The sequence below is a fragment of the Balaenoptera acutorostrata genome, chromosome 5 (assembly GCF_949987535.1).
Source record: "Balaenoptera acutorostrata chromosome 5, mBalAcu1.1, whole genome shotgun sequence".
Classification (NCBI taxonomy): domain Eukaryota; kingdom Metazoa; phylum Chordata; class Mammalia; order Artiodactyla; family Balaenopteridae; genus Balaenoptera; species Balaenoptera acutorostrata.
Genome location: NC_080068.1, coordinates 67,062,881 through 67,077,395, shown reverse-complemented (window position 1 = coordinate 67,077,395; position 14,515 = coordinate 67,062,881). Strand labels below are relative to the sequence as shown.

Here is a 14,515-nt window from a genome sequence, read left to right as displayed (position 1 = left end):
GCCCACGTGCCACAACTGCTGAAGCCCGCGCACCTAGAGCCCGTGCTCCGCAACAAGAGAAGCCACTGCAATGAGAAGCCCGCGCACCACAACGAAGAGTAGCCCCCGCTCGCCACAACTAGAGAAAGCCCGTGCGCAGCAACTAAGACCCAACGCAGCCAAATATAATTAAATAATAAATAAATTCATTAAAAAATATATTACTAAACCTAATTGGAAACCTCAAAAAAAACAAAAACAAAAACAAAAAACCTCTTTTGTAACGACTTCTGCCAAAGAATGGAAAAGAGATTTATTTTAAAGGTGTCCCCGGAGAGAACTGATGATATAAAGCTCTTGATGTTTTTTTTTTTCTCAACAGTTCACAAGAGCAGTGATTCCCAGGCTTTCTCAACAATGTACTCTATTTCCTGGCACACGTACCACTGAGGGTGAAGCCTCCTTTTTACAAGAAGCAAATTTTGGAGGAGAGCTCTCTAACAAGGAAAGGCCATGTGGCTATTCAGAGAGGTAAGTCATTTGTTTAGAGGATGGGGAAGGAAGTAGCTTACAAAGAAAATACTAAATAATATTTCATTTATTGTGAGTGGGACTCAAAATGGATAGTACACATTTCACTAAATAGCAAGTTAAAAGATCCTTGTCACTGATGATCTTCTAATTCTAGATTTAATTCCCAGTCTTTTTCCTTACCAGCTGTGTAAACTTGGACAAATCATGTAAATTCTCAGAGCTTCAGTTCTTTTATCTATAAAAGAAAATTTCATATGAAAATGCTTTGCAAATGGGAGAGTGCAATATAAAAGTGTAATTGTTATTGTTTATTGTTAATTACTGTTATTGGTTGCTGTTGTAAAATTCTATGGAATAGTTGGTGGCCTTGTGTCTCATGGTGCGTTTGGACCGTAGAGCTTGGTACTGTGAATTTGGTGGCTTTGTCCTGAGTGCCGGGAGTGGAAGGCATTCCCCACCTGCCCCCCTGTAAGAACAACATCACACTATTCTTTTTGCTGCAGATATCTGTCACCTACTTTTTGAAAGTTGGTGGGGGAAGGGTGGAAGTTAAGGACAAGATCAAAGGAGAGCAAATAACAACAACCTGTGTTAGTTGTTACAACAAGCATTGTATTAAGTATTGTTTCGTTTAATCCACATACCAAGCCTTGGAAGATGGGTGTTATTCCTATCATGACATTTTTCCTCAAGAGACAGGATTCCTTAGGGAATCACTTAAAAGGAGATAAAAACCATTTTGGTTTATCATGATTGGGGAGATATTATTGGATGGAGGGAATTTGAAGTTTTTAATTTTTTCTAATGTTTTTTGATGCACACGTACAGCTTCTATAATTATAAAGTGGCTAATTAAAAATAAATGATGGATTTAAAAAAATCTTTGTTGAGCACCTCTTATGAAGTAGGTACTGTTCTAGATGCTTGTTCTCATCAATGAACAAAACAGGTGAAGATCCCTGCCCTCCTGGAGCTTGTTCTATCACAGAGGGAGACAGATAATATATAATGCACGCAATAGAGAATTAAATAAATTACTAGGCCATTAGAAGTCAGTAAGAATATGGAAAAAAGAAAAAAGTAGAGCCAAGTAAAGGGAATTGGAAATATGCTGGGTGGGTGGGAAGGCAGATTTCAGGGTTAAATGGAGTGGCAGGGTCTGCCTTATTGAGGAATGACAGGAATTTGGAGGTTAGCCCTGGTGTGTTCCCAGCAGAGATGCAGCTGATGCAAAGGCCCTAAGGAGGGAACATGGTCAGATGTCACAGGCACAGCCAGGAGGCCAGTGAGCTACAGTAGAGTAGGTGGGAAGGAGAGTAGCAATGTCAGCTCCAGAGGAAATAATGTCATTTCCTTGGTTTAGATACATAAGAAAAGTTACCATGTTTTCTTCTTGTCTATCTGGTTTATTCTAAGTGTCCTTCCTCCGCAATTAAAATACACAACATACAGTAAGTAAATTACACTTTATCCACCATATTACTTTCCCAGTGTTGCTGTAACAAAATACCACAAACCGGGTGGCTTAAAACAACAGAAATTTATTGTCTCACATTTCTGCAGGCTAGAAGTCCAAAAGCAAGGTAGGGCCGTGTCTTCAGAGACATGTCTTCAGAGACATGTAGGGGAGCATCCTTCCTGGCCTCTTTGGAACTTGTGGTGATGGCTGGCATTGGCTGCCATTCCTTGGCCTGCAGCTGCATCACTCCAGTCTCTCCGTCCACAGTCATGTGACATTCTCCCTATGTGTTTGTGTCTTCCCCTTGGCTGTCCTTCCTCTTATAAGGACGCCAGACATACTGGATTAAGGGTCAAACCTACTCCAGTGTGACTTCATCTTAACTATGACATCTGCAATCACCCTATTTCCAAATAAGGTCACATTCTGAGGTACTGGGGGGTTAGGAATTCAATGCATCTTTCGGAGGGACACATTCAACCATAACGGCACCTTTATAGGCATTACTATTACCATCTTGAAAGTGGAGAAACAGGCTCCGAAAGCTTAAATGACTTGCCCAAGGTCAGAGTCAGTAAGCAGAAGAGCCTGGTCAGTGTGATTTTATCATGGGCTTTATCAGTGCGATTTTATCATGGCTGTGGCAGTGATGTCAGGATGGAGGTGACAGGGAATTGCTCAGCTTAAGACAGGAGTTACACACATACAACATTGCAGTCCTCATCCATGCTGCTTAACCATAGGATAGCTCAAAATTGATGCTCTACCTCAGCATTGCTATCAAAGGGAAAATAGATGCCCCTGCATAACCCACTCCCCATTTTGCATTTCATTCATAGCATGACAAACATAGGAAACAGATGCTTTTCCCCTCTTTTAGGATTTTTTCCAGAAAAATAATGCTACAGTTTCTGTGGTGTGTAGAACATTTTGTGACAGGACCACATGTTTTTTTCTCACACAACGTAGGGAAAAAATAAGACTCTCTGAGTCAGTCGGCATATTGCAATAGAATTAGGGGATTTTGAAAGCACTTAATATATTTTGCTTTCTCATTATATTTAAACATTTCTTCTTGATATGCAGCTTATCTAGCCATTTGTGAGCCTGAAATCAATATTAGAACCTTATTTTAGGCTTAGTCTTGAGGGATACACCAAGAAAAGGAAGTATACACCAAAACAGAACTGGACACTTTTCCATGAGTCACAGGGAGGAGTGACATTGTTACAGAACCAAACCTGGGTCCACTCACCCTTGCGCAGTAAAGTCAACTACTGACACTGGGTTGTTGTGAAGCAAAGTACAGCATTTATTGCAGGGCACCAGGCAAGGAGAACAGGCAGCTCATGCTCCAAAGACCTGAAATCCCTGATGGCTTTTAGGGAAGGGGTTTTAAAGGCAGTGTGAGGGAGGGGGCTTCGGGGTACATATCAGCTCATGGACAATTCTCAGATTGGTTGGCATCAAGATGAAGTTTCAAACTTCATCAGCCTTCTGGTTTCAACCAGTCTAGGGTCTATGTGCTTGTGGTCACAGTTTTCATCTGGTAGGGGCTGCTTCCTGTAAAAACAACTTAGGAATGTGTGTCAGGCCTTTATCTATATCTTTCAAGGAACTGGGAGTTTGGTGATTCTGTGATATGTTGGATTTATAGTCTAAATTGTTACCAGTTTCCCAGCCCAACAGCTATTCTTTGTTTCTGCATCTTCACATTTCATAATCATTAACTCTTGAGCCAGCCTTTAGAGACTCAAGGGAGGCCTGGAAGACTAAAGCAAAAGCCTTTTACTTTAAAGGACAGGGACACGGGGGCTTGTATACGGTTTCAGTCTCCCCTTTTCTTTGATACTTCTCAATCTTAAGGGGAACAGGTTCAGGAAAAGAAAGGAAGTAAAGTTTTGGATAGAGAGGGTAATCATAAACTCAGCAGAGGAACTCAGTTTTAGGGGGGCTCTGTTTCAGCATCCCTGGGCCAGGCCGAATGCATGAAGCCATCAAAGGCAGGAGTCCCAGAAGAATGTCTAAACCTTGGTCAACGAAACCAAACGCTCTAAGCTAAGCGTTAAGTCTAGGAGATGAGACCGAGCCATGGTTGGAAAAAATGTCATAAGGGCAAAACCAGAAAGATTAGAGCTACATCAAGAAGTAGAGCGGGAGACCAACTGAGTGGTTTAGAAAATTGGTTGGGTGACGGTTTGGGAGGCCTGTTAGTCTGTGGCCTTGACTGCATGGCGTGGGGCACAAGGCAGAAGGTGTTGGGTAAGACTGGGCAGTCCCATACCTGCTTTTCCTAAATATGATTGTTAGCCATTTTTTTTGTTGTTGTTACTTAATCTTGCAGTTTCGTTTCAAGTTCCCTTCTATTTACCTCTATTCTCAATATTTTTATTCCTCCTAAGTTCTTGGGCTTCTCTTTCCACTTAACAGCTGACAGCTTTGGATCTGTGTGTGGCAGCATATGTTCTTCTTAGTATCAAAAAGAAGGGGAAAAAAACTGAGTTTCTTCCAAAGATGCCTCTGTTCTTTGTTAAAATCGATTTTCTTTGATCCTAAAAGTGTGTGGGGAGAGCAAGTTCTTCGTGTTTTGGTACTGAATTGAAATGACCCATAGTCTTTGTCTGATGTCACCACCACAGAAGGGCATTCCCCAGAGCACAGCTGGGTCACACGGGCCGGCAGGGGGCGCAGGGGCTAGTGAACACTGGTGCACCTCATCCACTTGTGATTCTCCAGCCGCACCGGTCACTGCTGCTGATGGTACAGGGCCAAGCAAGTCAGGGGTAGTGGGTTAGAATTACTTCTGTGCAACAGACATTCTGGGAAAACACCAGACTTTCTGTAAGAAAAACCAAAAGGTGACAAATATTAGAACCTAGAGACCTATTTAATCCCTCTTTTCACTATGGAAGGAAATAAAATCCTCCCTGTTTCCAGGTAGATTGTTAAGCAATGAGAAATAGGCCATTAATTAGAAGACATCTTATTATAAAATATCTATTTTTTATTCAGGTGAAATGCACACAACGTAAAATTAACCACTTTCAAGTGAACTATTCAGTGGCGCTTAGTACATTCACCAGATTGTACACCACCACCTGTGTCTCGTCCCCAAATGTGTTCATGACCCCCAAATAAAACACCACACCCATTAAGCAGTTACTCCACGTTTCTCCCTCTCCTCAACCCTTGGAAACCACCAATCTGCTTTCTGTCTCTATGAGTTTACCTGTTCTAGCTATTTCATATAAATGGAATCTTACGACACATGACTTTCTGTGTCTGGTAACACATGTATGTTAAATTACAAGTCATTTATTTTTCCTGTCTGCTCTTAGCATTACACTGGGAGAGCTGGGGTGCTATGGGAGAATTAATATCTCTCTACTTAGGACCTAAGAAAACCTCTTCAGGAATATCTGCTTCACTTTGGTTGCTGGTGAGCTTCTCTTCATGAGACAAGTAACAGTTCAGAATTAAGCTACTTAATTTGCAAGGATACGAAGAATTCGACTTTACCGTATTTCACTTATATCCTCAATCCCCTCCAGCATCCTCTCCCCTCCGCCGCGCCCCACCACCTCCAATTTATGTCTTGTCTAGCAGTCTGGACACCAATTTATCCCATTATCCAAATGAACCTGTAATTGATATTGTGGCATCGGGATACTGGAGATTATATGGCTGGCCTAAACAACAAAGCATAGTCTCCCCTCAGGGAGTAAAATGATACCAGCCGTTGAAGACGAAAATTTGAGAAATACTTTACACTCTCCTCTCTTAGGGAGGCTGCTCATCCTCTGTCCTCCCTTCTCTTCCTGATGAAATAGAGGCTGTTCGGGGAGGGCTTTGGGATGCAGACAGCAGAGACTTGAAATTAGATTCCTCTCTCCATCTGCCAGAGGTAACCCAAGATGAGTTGCACAGATGAAGCTGGCGGAAAAATGGGGAACTGGATGGCAAACAAGGTCCTAAGGGGACGGAAATCCTAGCTAAATCCTTTTGTGGGAGCAAAAGAGCCTGCTGATCTAATAATGCAGAATCCAAGAAATAATTGGTGTAGTGCTAGTGGTTTAGTGAATGCAAGTTTCTTTTCCGTAGACCCCCTGGGAGTGTTATTAACATGCTCTGTGGGATGACAGTTAAATATGGGACAAATTATGACTTGTCTTTCTCAGTTGGTGATTATCATGTACTGATTTATGTGCTAGGTAAAATTGAATCATCAACTGTCTGCTCTGAAATATCTCTTCCAGGAGCCTGAAAATACCACTTTAGAGTAACTGATGGATTTGACAGCATACAGCAGTGACTGGGGTGCGGTGGGGCATTTTTGTTGATTCCCCTCCCTTCTCTCCCTCCCTGCCTCCCTCCCTTGCTCCCTCCTTCTCTCCTCTCTCCGTATCTCCCTCCCTTCATTAACATGTATGGAACTTGTTATGCACCAGACCTTGTGCTAAGGGCTAAGGATATGAAATTAGATCCTGCCACCCAGGAGATCTGGGTCACCCCCTCCTTCCTCTTTTCTCTCCATTGCCTTCTGTTCCTCTGCTATTACAGAGAACTCTAGGCAGTTGTATATTTGTCTGTCACCTATGGTAGGAAGTAGCTTCTAAAGGCCAGAGTCCTTCCTGCCTTTGAGCCTTTGAATCTAACATTGCCCTAGCAGAACTTTATTGAATTGAATTCAGATATGTAAACAGATAACTGGATAAAATGCGATTAGTGATATTTGAGAGAGTTTTTGCACAGAATGCCTGGAAGCACAAAGGGCAGAGTAAACAACTGCCAAAGGGAACCAGAGGGCCTCCCAGAGGTGTCATTGGAGCTGTCTTGAAAGATGAGAAGGTGTTTGCCAGACAAACAAGGGGAGCACACAATCTCCAGAGGTCACACCTATGTGAATATGTTTCTTGGGAGGGGCTCTTTGATCCTCTAAATCCTGCCCTTTCCTTCTTTAATGAAATTTCAGGAAGTAAATGATTCTGCTTGATTTGCTTTGGATATAGCCCTGGGACAGAATAGGCATCTTTCCAGAAAGTGACAGGCTTGTTTCTTCTAGGGGCTAAAGCCCCTCCCCCACCTAAAAAAAGCTCTGCTGACTTCCTCACCCCTGAAACGCCACTTGCTTTAATCTTACTTTTCCTTATTGAAATAAGTTTTAAAAATTCAAAATTTCGTTTCCTAAACGAGTTCGAGTTGGAGCCAAGATTTCACTTCCATGAGCCTCTCACCATTGTAGCAAACATGTACAGGATGGCTGCAGCTCCTCTGCAGCAGAGGCTTACAAAGAACCAACGGGGAGACAGTTTCTACTCCCAAAGAGCCTAAAATCCACGCCAAACAGGAAGCTAACATCAGCACAGAAATGCGCCTTCTCTACCGTTTACTATTAAAGCAAAGCCTTCCATGCACGCAGAATTGACATTGAAACTTTTTGAAATAGGTGACTGTCATCCTGAACTGAAGTTTAGAAGTTTAGAGGCCCAGGGAACAGTGAGGAGAGCTATACTTACCACCGGAAGATTTACCAGAAAAAGGAAAAAGCACCTTTAGTTTAAACTTAACTGGCATATATTTTTAGAAGCCTCAGAAAGTCCTTCCCATGTGGAAAGATACCCCCAAAAGGAACATTTAAGACAGACTTAAATTTTATATTAAGCATTTGGTTATATATACGCAAGGCTTTTAAGAACCTCTATCACTTTTTTTTTCATTTATTTGTGATAAATTTTGGTGTTTTGTGGGACTTAAGAATTTCCTAGAACTAGAACCCCGATTTATAATTCTGATTATTGCACAGATAAGGATGTGGCTTAGCTAGGCTTGTCTTGCCTTCCCCATGTCGTTCTTGAGTTGGGTAGTGCCTGTAACAGCTAAGGTTGCTCACCCGGTCTCCCCCTCTTCTCTCTTGTTCTTCCTTTCATCAGCCTAGCTGTCCTTAAAGGACTTCAAATTCATATGTCAGACCTTCCATAATTCATTCTCTGACAGCTCCCCTTCTTTCCAGAAGTGCTTCTTTTTTTTGTCCTCCAAACATCCACAGCAGCTCACTGTACCATCATCCCTTCCTCCACCCATACACACGCAAAACCTAACATTTTCTACCTGGTTTATAATTTTTTGGTAAATATCTCATACCCCCTACTAAATGACACTTCCTGTGGAGACAGTGATATATATATATATATTTTTTAAATATTTATTTATTTTGGCTGTGCTGGGTCTTAGTTGCGGCACAAGGGATCTTCATTGAGGCATGGGGGCTTCTTAGTTGCGGCCTGTGGACTTCTTAGTTGCGGCATGTGGACTTCTTAGTTGCGGCTTGCATGCGGGATCTAGTGCCCCGACCAGGGATCGAACCCGGGCCCGCTGCATTGGGAGCATGGAATCTTACCCACTGGACCACCAGGGAAGTCCCAGTGATATTTTGTTTATGTCTTTATATCTCATCCCTTCTTCCCTCATCCCAATACGTATCTCAACATAAAGCCATAACAGACACTTGGTAATAATTCACTGAGTGGAGACAGTGGATGGAATTTCAGTCTCACTAAATGTATCCAAGAATGTCTGCATCCCTTCCAGATGGCATCATCCATAGCATAAATCCTTAAACCATTATTTCCTAAAATAGGTTCCATGAACAGTTATTCTAAAGAATGTTTAAAAAATAATCCTTAAAATTTCTATGGTTAAATACTTTGGGAAATTCTCAACAAAGTTAAACAGGATTCCTATTGTAGGACTTCTCAAATTGTAAGCATTGAGGAGTTATAGTTTCAGAAGTCTAAAATGAGGCAGCAGGGCTGTGTTCCTTCTGTATGCTGGAGCGGAGAATCCCTTTCCTTGCCTTTTCTAGCTTTTAGAGACCTCCTGGCTTCCTTGGCTTGTGGCCCCTTCCTCCATCTTCAAAGCTGGCCAGGTAGCATAGGGATGGAAAATTTTTCTCTTCTTCCCTTCTAGGTTCTTTGGCTAGTCTAATAATTAAATTGCCATAAGACAGATGAATAGGAGAAAAACAAATTTAATTTTTATGTATGAGAGTCCCATAAAAATACGAGAGTCAAAGAAGTCACCAGAGTAGGAAGCTTTTATACCTCTTAGACAAAGAAACAATAAATTTGTGAAGAATTGACAAAACAAAGTGGTTTGGGCTTGGAATAGTAAGTTAGTGAAGAAGTAACAAGGCTTGTTTGTACAGCCTTCTTGGCCCTGAATTCCCTATATCTGGTGATAAGGATGCCTTCCATCCTCTGGTGCAGGGAGGGTACCTTTCACATGGGAGATTTATTTTCCACTTTTAGGGGGGACACAGGAGGGTCAAAGTGTCCTTCTTGTACTAGCTGTTTCGCAAGTAACTTTAATTCTAAATAATCAGTGTGCCAAAATGGCATATCTTAGGGTGACATATTCTGCTTGCCTTCAGTAGTATGTTCCAATCTCTCTCCCTCTCTGACCTCTGCTTCTGTTATCACATCTCTTCCTGTGACTCCTGACACTCTTGCCTCCTTCTTATAAGGGTGCTTGTGATTGCATTGGGCCCACCTGGAAAATCCAGGGTAATCTTCCCATTGCAACACCCTTAACTTAATCACCTCTGCAAAGTTCCGTTGCATGGAAGGTAACATATTCACAGGTTCCGGGGATTAGAAAGTGACCATCTCTGGGGGCCGTTATTCTACCTGCCCCGGGACATGTGTCTGCAGCACTGCAGCACTTAGGGGAATAAGCCTTTCATTCCCCAACAGAGAACTGGGTGGAATACCCACCACCACCTGTAACATTATTTCTAAGGGAAAGTGAATTCTGAGTTGTGGTACAAAACAGATTCACATCTGCGATATACAACCATGGATTAAACTTTGTATAGTAGTTATAACAATAAAGATCACTGATGGCCTTCCTGCACCCAAATCTGGTTACACTCTTCTCTCGCAGTCCCAGGTATATAGCCCTTGTTTTCAGAGTACATCAGACAAATTTCATGATAGAACTGCCCACTAACATCATTTTTCACTTCAGAGTTTTTCAAGACCTTTTAAACTGTATATAAATACAAACCTATTATACATCATTTGTAATGAGTTTACTCTTTGTTCAGGAGGCTATACTCTGCTGGTAGTCTTACTTTTAAACATGTCCTACCCACTGCCCTGTAGACTTCAGCAACATCTATCCAATACTGTAGTCACTAAGGAGGGCATGATGCAAGTGTTAAAATAGAAACATGGTGTATGAGAAGGTTAATAACGTTTGAAGACTTGTGGGAAGAGGTTGACCGTGAGGACAAGTGGAAAAATGAAACTAGAGATGAAAAGAAAGCTGACCAAGGGATAGAGTTATGAACTGAAGTCTAACATGTGTCATGTTTTAAAAGACTTTGGGGAAAAAAAATCCATAAACATTGTCCTGTGCAGAGGAAACCAAGTTATCAAAGGAAGATGTTTGATTGCAAATAGGTAGAATGAGAATACTTTTCCCTAGTCTCAAAAATATGAACTTTTTCTTACAAACTACAGGCATGAAAGGTCTTCGAAATTCCACACAGAATTATAATATCAGGCATTAAAAGGGAGCAGTGTAAGAGTGATTAATGCCAGCCTCCCCTCACCCCAGACAGACAACACTGGCTCATAAGACAGGGAGTTCCTCCAGGGCAGGGACAATGTCTGATTAATCTTCGGCTCCCCAGCCCTCACACGTAATGTGGCATATTGTCATGATGTTTGTCGCTCACCAAGTAAAACGGTTGCAGAGTTAGTCCCTTCCTGCATATTGATTCATTTTGAGGAAATTATGTTTAAAAAAACTGACAGAGAAGGGGTGTATGAGAAAAGAAAAAGAGTATGGTATGTTGAGATTTTCAAAGGACATGTGTAGAGATTTTCTTCACTCCCAAAATGTTAATTTCACTACAGTTATACCAAAATTTTCCATCAAAAAACATATGCACTCTCAATAGAGAACAACAAAAGTGTATTGAGATTCCAATGTTGATACTAAGTTATAGAATCATTCTTCAACTAAATTGCATATTGTTACTTGTTGTATGCCACTGTTGTATACATAATCTCAAAAATCACTTGCAGATAATCAAATTGGCAAGTACTTAATCAAAGAATGCTCATAGGCTACTTTTAGAAGATTAGGAAGAAGAGTTTTGTTTTGTTTGTATTCCAATACTGGAGCATTCTCTGTCCTGCCTCTGTGGAGATTATATATTTGCAGAGGACAGAATATGATTTATGCCTCTTTTTTCTATCCCCAATTTGTGTAGTTCAATTGTGTGGGCTTCATGGGCCCTCAGTAAGTAGCAGAGGACTTGGATTAAATGGGAAAATATACCAATATGAGCACTGTAAGTCAGTGTGGGTAGGCATAAAATGATTAGAAACACATTTTCTTATACAGTGCACTATATTGATATATTTTGCCAACTCTTCACTAGTTTCACATTCGGTTGGGTAGATTGTAAAACACAGATCCACAGGCAGTAATTTGCAGTATACAGTGGCAATAGATCCTATAAAAGAAAACATGTATCTGATTTCCAGGCCAATGGAACAGAGGACATTTATAAGTCAGCCCCAGGAAACTGAATTCAAAAGCAACATTGTGGGGACTTCCCTGGTGGCACAGTGGTTAAGAATCTGCCTGCCAGTGCAGGGGACACGGGTTCGAGCCCTGGTCTGGGAAGATCCCACATGCCGCGGAGCAACTAAGCCCGTGCACCACAACTACTGAGCCTGCACTCTAGTACCTGCAAGCCACAACTACTGAGCCCTCGTGCCACAACTACTGAAGCCCGCGCACCTGGAACCCGTGCTCCACCACAGGAGAAGCCATTGCAGTGAGAAGCCCATGCCCAGCAATGAAGACCCAACGCAGCCAAAAATAAATAAAATAAATAAAATTTTTTAAAAAAGCAATATTGTGGCATTCACAGCAATATGACAGTGGTAACAAAGAAAAATGTAGCGATGCTTCAAAAATCCAGTTCTTCAGTGATGACGGAATTTAAGTTTACCACTAACAGAGTTATGAAGCTAAGGAAGCAGCTAAGAGATACATAAAAGGAATCAAAATTGAATAAAGAACTGTTAATATTACGGCTTATGTTTCAGAGATAAGCAAAATGAAAAGTAAAACCATGCGAAATAGGGGTAGTTCTCTGAAAGTGGTTTGACCTCCTCCTATGGTTTGACCCTCTTGGATAGATCTGGACAAGTCTAAATAGAGAGATGACATTTAAGTTGAGACTAATTGTCATATCAGTAAATTCAGTAACCATAAGAGAGGGATGGAAGTAATAACTTTGGAGACTTGTGTTGTAATGTTGATAAAAGGTGTAAGAGGGGACCTCCCTGGTGGTCCAGTGGTTAAGACTCCACGCTCCCACTGCAGGGGGCCCAGGTTCGATCCCTGGTCAAGGAACTAGATCCCACATGCATGCTGCAACTAAGAGTCCATGTGCTGCAACTAAAGGTCCCGCATGCCACAACAAAGATCCCACGTGCCGCAACTAAGACCCAGCGCAGCCAAATTAAATAAATAAATAAATATTTTAAAAAATGGTGTAAGAGAAATATTCAGTTTCATCTTTATACTTGAGATTTTTTGTGGGTGATGTGGGTCATGAAAAGGATATTTTGAGTTTAAGAAAATAACTTCATACTGTGATGGAGAAGTAGGGAGAATATATAACTTGCTTAATGCAGCCACTGTGCCAGGATATGGGAGTTTTGAGGCATAGAAGGGAGCATAGTCAAAAGATGGCTCTAAATATGTAGGAAAAAGATGCATGAATGCTTCATGGCAAAATGTTATAAGAAACAGCTGATAAAAACTATGCAAATTACAAAGATCCAAAGTTTAAAATTTATGGAAATGCAGAGAAATGAATGCCTCAAAAATGTGATTGGTATTTGAAAAAGTTTAATAAAGGTAAAAAGATATATATGACATTATGATATTAAGACAATTTTGGTGATTACTTATACCGAGTAGAAAGATGGCCAGAGGAACCTGTGGGCATAAGCTAGAAAAGCTCATGGAATTTAATTTTTCTAAAGAAAGAGAACTTAAAATGGAAATGTGTTATATCTGGCAAAGCAGGAGGATAAACATTGACCTTGTATAAGTGTGTAAATGTTTCAAAAGTTATTTTTGCCTTAGTTTGTCAATCCAGGATAATTTTTTCTCCAATACCTCTATGAGGATGAATATTTGCAAACAATTTTGAGTTACTTGGAAAATAATGCAGGAACAAAAGAAAACATGATGATGATGTTTTTTAAACCTTTTCTCTTATCCTAAAAATATTAAGAGAAATTAGACTGTAATAAACAGAATACAAATCTTGGGTATGAAAGAGCACTTTGAAACAGAAGAGGTGAGATATGAGAAGGCTGTAAATTTGGCAAGATATTTTTTTTTATGCATAGTTTGGAAATTATGTCGTTTTACCCAGCATAAACATTGGCTCTATTACTACTAAAAAGGAAAGCATCCCTGAACTAATCCTACCTTTCCTTTACAGGTATGAGGAATACAGTACATTCCTCCCTGGGGGCAGGGGTCAGCAATTTGATGGAGGCTGTAATTCAGTGAATTTGCAGTTTTGTAGATTATGAAATGCAATAATAATTTCAGTGTTTTATTACAGGTATCACTTTGTCTCCTCCACCTCTTCCATTTTATTACATATTATATGCATCAACATGATGAAAGGTAATGTGTTTTCTTTCACTGAAGTGGAAGATGTAGAAAAGAATTGGCAATATAAGTGTGGGCCACTTTTTTTTTTTCCACTTTCAGAAGCTTTGTGCTTATAGATTGTATGCTGTACTTTTTATTTCAGTAACACTTAACAAAATCATGGCCATGGAGGAAATTAAACTTATACAAAATGTCCATGCTGAGTCTCTGAGTGCTGATGTTTCAGGTATGGTACAAAGTGGCTACTCTTGAGTCGCAAATTAAAGAGACAGAAGCCATCTTTTCCCTATTGTTTTTAGTGGATTAACCACAAATAACCCGTGCAATAATCTCAACTGTCTGGGACAGAGGGAAGCACCCAGATGTAAGGGAAGCAAAGCAAAGGCAGCTAAAAGAGTTGCCAATTCATCCTCTAAACTCTTGGGGGAGCTTCCTAGGCTTTCGCTCAGCACCTAGTGATTTTCTCTTTACATATAATTCTATCATGGTGGATGATCTAACTTCCTATCTCACAGGCACAAGAAGCAATAAATTAGAAAGGAGAAGGAAGTATGATAATCAGACTCACCAACCTAATAAGAAGTGACATTTAAACATGTGAAAGAAGGCAGCAGAATACTTATTTTAGAGCAGGCACAAACATTTTTCAAGGCAGATGGGCCATTGATAGGGACAGACCATCCTGTCTACTTTAGTTTCTCTTCAAGATATCACTTTATTGCATCGAAGCTTAGTAGTAATAGCCCTGAGTCATCAAGAACAGTTAATATTCTATTCAATGTATAATATTTCACAGAAAAATTTTTGTTCAAAATGCTTTAG

General features: G+C 40.6%; 1 protein-coding gene across 1 annotated transcript in view; it reads left to right on the top strand.

Annotated features, from left to right (window-relative positions):
• Nucleotides 1-411: 411 nt before the first annotated feature.
• CRACD (capping protein inhibiting regulator of actin dynamics) overlaps nucleotides 412-14,515 on the top strand; it is a 148,568-nt gene continuing 134,464 nt past the window's right edge. The window contains exon 1 of the mRNA XM_057546808.1: nucleotides 412-510. The gene's annotated coding sequence lies outside the window, so the exon portion shown is untranslated. The remainder of the gene's footprint in view (nucleotides 511-14,515) is intronic.